Source organism: Alligator sinensis, unplaced genomic scaffold (assembly GCF_000455745.1).
Source record: "Alligator sinensis unplaced genomic scaffold, ASM45574v1 scaffold694_1, whole genome shotgun sequence".
Lineage (NCBI taxonomy): Eukaryota > Metazoa > Chordata > Crocodylia > Alligatoridae > Alligator > Alligator sinensis.
The window spans coordinates 875,821-882,085 of NW_005842339.1; positions in this window are offsets into that span (position 1 = coordinate 875,821).

Below are 6,265 nucleotides of genomic sequence, written 5' to 3' on the forward strand. Positions count from 1 at the left end.
CCCCCGCGCGCGCCCCCCCCCCCCCCGCAGCGCCCCGCCCCGCCCAGATAAACACGGGCACGTGACCACGCCGAGCCCGGCGCACGCCGATGACGTAAGGGGCGGGACCGCCTGTCCCGCAACCCCCCAGGCTCCGCGCGCCTGCGCGTCACCCCCCCCCTGCGGTGTGAAGCCCGCAGTACCCAGACGGCCCTTTGGGGGCGCTGCTACCCCCGTGCGATGTTGGTGCTGTCCCGTGGCAGGTGGGCTGCCCAGGCTGCCTTGAGTGCTGCGGTCTGGTATTTGAATTAAATGCTTGATGCTGGGGAGTCCTGTGCCCCTCTTTGTTGTGTTGGGTGTGTTACTGCATGCCTCCTCCCCAGAAGAGGCTTCAATATGCAATGGACTGTTCTCCTGCGCTTTAGTGCGTCGCAGCAAAACCTGTGCTAATGCGCTACTGTGCGGTAGCAATAGCCTGCTGCGCATTAAGCATCACAAAAAGGTCCCCTTCACTACTGCGCATTAGTGCAAATAGTGCCTCTATCTCAGGGGTGGGCAAAATGCGGCAGCCTGCCAGGCCATTCTATCTGGCCCACGTAGCCCCTAAAATTTTAGACAATTAGTATTTATCTGCCCCTAGCTGCTTGTCGAGCGGCCCTCCGCCCAAAAGCCCACCCCTGCTGTATCTAGTATGGCAGAGGTACTAAATGCTCAGCAGCAAAGGTGCATTAATGCATGTGCAGACGCACTCCCAGATGCTCTAGTCCCAGAAGCAGTTCAGTCTGAATTGCAAGGGTTAACGATTAGCGAAGGGCGTTGAGATGCGTAGGCCAGTGATCACACCCAATGCTCATAAGGTGACCCTAGGAAAGAACAATGGTCACAGATCATGACTGAGTTTCCTTGGTCCCTCCTGAACTGGCCAAGAGATCCTTATCTCAGAGGAGCAGATGGAAATAGAAATCTGAACCTAAACTGTATCATCTGACTCCAGCAGTCTGTCCTGCCCATGCGCAGGGGGGCTGGACCTGATGATCGGTAAGGTCCCTTTCAGCCCCTAACAACTATGAAAACTCCCCGACACAAAGGCAGAGGGATGGGAGTCTGGAACTTGCCTCGAACCCTGAAGACTGATTCTGAGGGCCCTAAGACCTGACTATGTCTGTGTATTCTCTGCTGTCTGTGGCTGTTCTTGTTAATATTGCCTGAATGGTAGCATCACAATAGACCCGTGTACAGTTCAAAGGAACTTGCTTTGGCTTCTCTTGTATGTCTCTGGATAAAATAAAAGCACCCAGACACATCCTGGGTGTTACACTGATATAGCATATTTACTTACACACCCTACCACATGCATACCTTTCCCCAAAATACAGCCCTCCAAAATTGGGGTGTGTTGTAAGCAGGAAAGCTGGGGTTTTTTGATGGAATTGAAGTATGGAGGAATAGAAATATGAAGACACTACCATTCATGGCTGACACCAGCTTCCTGGAGGGAGATGATGGAGATGACCCTTCAGGGTCACAGCTACAGTGTTATCCCTCTTGCAACCACAGCAATCAGCATCTTGCAGTCAGCATTCAGCCATAACTGGAAAAATCTCTTTTCATTCTGCCTTCCCATAACGAGGTATGTGTCTTATTTGGGGACGTGACATGCGAGAAAATACGGTATAACTATGATCAGCTGTAAGAAAATAAGGGACTAATTTGGAACAAAAATTCCAGAAGAAATCTATTCAAAGCTTTACACTTCTTCGCCAGTTAGATTAAGCCTACAAGCAAAATAAAATCATAAAGTTGGATTGTCGATGGCAAGTTTGATCTACTCTGAGCAAGAACAAATCATTTTGAAATAAAGACTGGCAGACATGACCAAGTAATCAAGACTCATACAGAATTAATAAGCATAAGTGCAATGCTTGAACTGGATCTTTAAACATCAAAGAGCTTACTTTTTAAAAAATGTCTACAGAACCAAAGTAAATTGCTTGAGCAATACACCTTCCACATCCTGGTGTATCCTGAAAAAAAACCAAAACAAAAATACAATACTGCTTCTTGAACAAGAAAAAGACACTGGGATAGCAACTCTGAAAATGATAGGACTGCAGTTGTCTGAATGATAAGCTTTATAAATAAAACCCAAGTACTGGATGTGCTAAGATTAAAAAACATTCTTTAAGAATATTTTAATATCCTTATACCAAAATATTTTCCTCCATACACATCAAGCTGTCTCTAGGAAGCCTTTCTTAGAAGGAAAATGTAAGGCAGCAGGCATAGATCTTAGAAACACTTTGCAAAAAGAATCAAGAGAATATTTTCACTCCTCAGTCCACATACAAAAACTAAGTTGTGAAGCATATGAAAACAGAAGGGCCGCTCCTGAGGTTTTAATAGTTAAAAACAGCTGATTTTTTTGTGCAGGTTGTGAGTTACAGTATTTTTTCTGGCAAAATCACCTCTACTGAGACAGGTTAAGTGTGTATTGATCTTTCAAGAGCATTCCTAGATAAACCCCTAGTGAATACAAACTGGGTCAATTTCTTCATGCAGAAGCAACAAAATTGACAGAGTAGAGCTATTGACATAAAGTCTCTACTTTCCTTCATAGGTGGTTACACAGCAACTCTGTTAACATTTGGTTAGCCACCATTTTTTCAGTTGGATAAGGTTTTCAAAGAGCGTAGGTGAATTAGCAGCTCAGATTTCACTTTTTTCAGTAATGAAATGAGGTACTTAGAAATCTAAGTCATCTAAAAGATTAACGAAGAAAAAAACCTAACCAAACAAAAAACCCATTGCTTAAAATGTGCTGATCAATAATAAGTGCATTACAAAAGTTTATCCCAGCTTGTTATAGATGTATAGATGTATTTTAAAGTTACCTATGAAGTAACACAGGTCAAATATTGCTTGTTTTACTTATATGGTTACTTCCAACAAAGTCTGCAGTACTATTCAAATGAGCATGGACTAACCAAGTAAGTCAGACAAGCTTAACATTTCTAGGTTTAACTTAATTTATTTGGAAAGCATTTCGGCATACACCGAGTATTTTAATAACAAAAAACTCTATGAATATCAGCTAGCATCAACAGTCAACTTAGGGGGAGGATCCAAAGGGAGTGCAGTGGCATGGACACATCCCTTTCAATCAATGGGGATGTAAAGGAGCAGCCAGGGACATTTTTTTTACACCCCCAAATTGTGTAAGAATGTGCCCTCGCCCTCTCCCCACATGCTCAATGGCACCTCTCCCCCTCCAGAAAGTAACCTTTTCTGGGCAAAAGTGTCAGTTACTTTGGGAAAGTCTGGCATACTTTCAGGAATATAGAAGCATATTTTCTCAAACATGAGAGGACCCCTAATAATTAGATTCTATATGCAGAACTTTTATAAATGTATTAAATTTTTCCAGGCATATAATCTAAATCTTGAAGATTTGCATTCAATTAGTCCCCCTCCCATGATTACGGCACTGAAAATAAATCCCGGGGCTCAGACAGTCCACTTGCCATTTACACATTTTACCTGCTTTTGCAATGCATATTTTCAAAATAACATAGAATCCAGTGGTTTAAGCAAGAAACACGATACACTAGAGCACAACATTATACTGATTATTTTGTGATAGACATGCAATAGTGATTTTTTTTTGTAAAAACATATGTCTATATATATAAGGTTATATATATCTACACTCTTCATATCACACTACAAAAGAAAACCTTCACCCATTACAAAAAAACTGCACCCGCGCACCCGTACAAAGGCCTGCTGGCCATCTGAACCTGTTACAATATCCACACCATAAGTGACACACACAAATCAAACAAGCACATTCTGTTCCCTCAGACCAGGCAACACCTCCCTTCCTTCCCCACCCATTGTGGGGTCACATACTCAGTTCAAACGTCCTCTCCGTCATCGTCATCACTCCAGCTCCCGCTGGAGGACCTGCTGCTGCTGTCGCTGTTGCTATCCTTGTTTCTGCTTGTCCCTTCCTCTTCTTCGCTTCCACCACCCGCCTTCCTGCTTGAGGGACGTTGGATGATCCTGCCACATGGCTCTATGCCAGGTAGCTTTGGCTACGTCCTCTCCATCCTCCACTACCGATTTCTGGTAATAGGTCCGGAGTTCGCTCAGAACCATTTTCATGCAGCCCACTACCTCTACGTCCATTTGCCTGTACAACAGGAGGTTCCTGGCCTTCCACAGGGCGGTCCAAACTGTGAAAGACCAGAAGATACTCACCCAACGTGGCCTATCAATTGTGAGCCCAGGAATAATGTGAATGAAGTCTCCATGCTATGGCAGGAGCTGCTGGGGCACACCAGATTCACTTTAACACCTCACCAGGTGAAGCAGATGGGTGGGTCTCAGTGGCAGGAGCAATATCCCGGGCCGAGCCGAGGTCCAGAGTGGGGAGAGCGAAGGGAAGACAGTGGATAGAGTGGAGGAGGTCCACACCCCAACAGGCCACGGGGACGAATACGAGGCCAGTAGGCTTTTTGGGAACTCAGAGGAATCCTCAGACAAGGGAGAAGTGAAGGAAATGGGAACCCTCTACTTTGACTACAAGGTTCTTTTTCATTTGAACATTTAATTAAATGCTGCCGCCATCTAATCAAGCGATTGTGTGGCAAATAAAGTGGAAACGACGGGAGGCGTGGGTGTTTCTTTTTCCCCAACCCGGTCTCCCCTTTTTTTTCTTCTTCGCATTGGGAGTGGATGTGATCTCCGCCAGCAGCCTAGTACCCCGGAAAGACCAGGAATCAATTAAGAAGAGGAAAAAAGGGGTGGATGCTCCCTTCCAAGGAGCCCTACTCTGATTAACCACCTCCAGTCAGAAATTAAGCTGGGCGTGTTGGCAATCTGAGCAATGGGCAGAGCCGTCTCTAATGTTCAAGCGAAGATGGGCCGAGCAAAGGAAGTTGCCCTTACCCCGTAAACAAAAGAAAACGAAAAAAAGGATCCAGCAGGTCCAAATAAATTTTCTTTCAAGTTTTCTTTCAGTATATTTGCCATTTTCTGTTTTATTCGAAGATCCAGGTATGAGCCAGCGATCGGCGGGGATTGGGGTGGTAACACCAACACCAACACCAACACCTCCCTCACTCTTCCTTCCATCTTTAATAAACATCAAACAAAAAAAAAAGTCATGGCTGGTGGGAACATACAGGAGAAAGAGAAGGGAATCACCCTGTTCTAGATGGGAGAGGGCACAGAGTGCGGGAGAGGGCCGGCGAACCTCAGTCAGGTGCAAGGGCACACGCCGCTCAGAAGAGGCTACTCAACACTGATGCAGGAGGAAATCTGGTCGCAGAGCTGACTCACCCTTTTCCATATCTCTTTGGCGCAGGTTCAGGGCCAGAGGAGGTGGTGGATTATCTCAATGGCTCCATGGCACTTGGGCTACGGACAGCTGAGTCTCCCCAACTGCCCCTCTCTATGTCTCCAGGTGCTCACTGGTAGAGCTCGGTGGGCTATGAGTCAGTTCAGGTCCTTGTGAAATTCCCACAGATCCTAGTACTGGATGCGCTCCCACATTGACTGGCAAACAAAACCTGGGAGCAGGTCCATGGGTAACGTGGTGTCCCTTAGTCTCACCATCTCCTGCATCTTCCTGTGGTCTCTCATGCTCGCTGGGTCTCCATTCTTCAGGCCTTACATGCTACGGCACTGAATCAGAGTCTTACAGAATGACAGCGCACCCATGATAAATGGTATACAGTTGCTGAGATGAATACCCAATATTGTCTCAAGATGTCCCCTGCAAACAATCTCATGAGAAAAGCAGATTTCGATTCTGCGTCAGTCACCAGCATGCAGCTGCATAGTTATACACCAGAGCAAAACATTACATTCTGCAAATATCAGAAGGTGCATGTGTTTTGAAACTCTAACTGATTCATCCACTGCAAACGGAAAATGGAGGCAGGCACCACGGTGGGGCCCAGGACTGACTCTTGCGTCCTTGGTCCATGCCATCCATAACAAGGCAACCTACTCACTTCCATGGTGAGACGTTCCCGTCGACTGGAACAGACAGGGCCAACATAACATGGCAGGGTCTCCCGCCACATCGATGGCCCCACAGCTGTGGGGAGCAGCCGTGCCTGGCCTGAAAGCCCCCTGCGAGCAGGGCCCGGGACCCCAAGGCCCAGGGCGGGAGTGGGACAGGGACAGGGGGTGCGCTGAGGGACCTTGGCAGGGCCTCCTGCCATATCAGTGGCCCTGCACATGAGGAGGAAGGGCCTGGGCAGCCAAGAAGGGGACC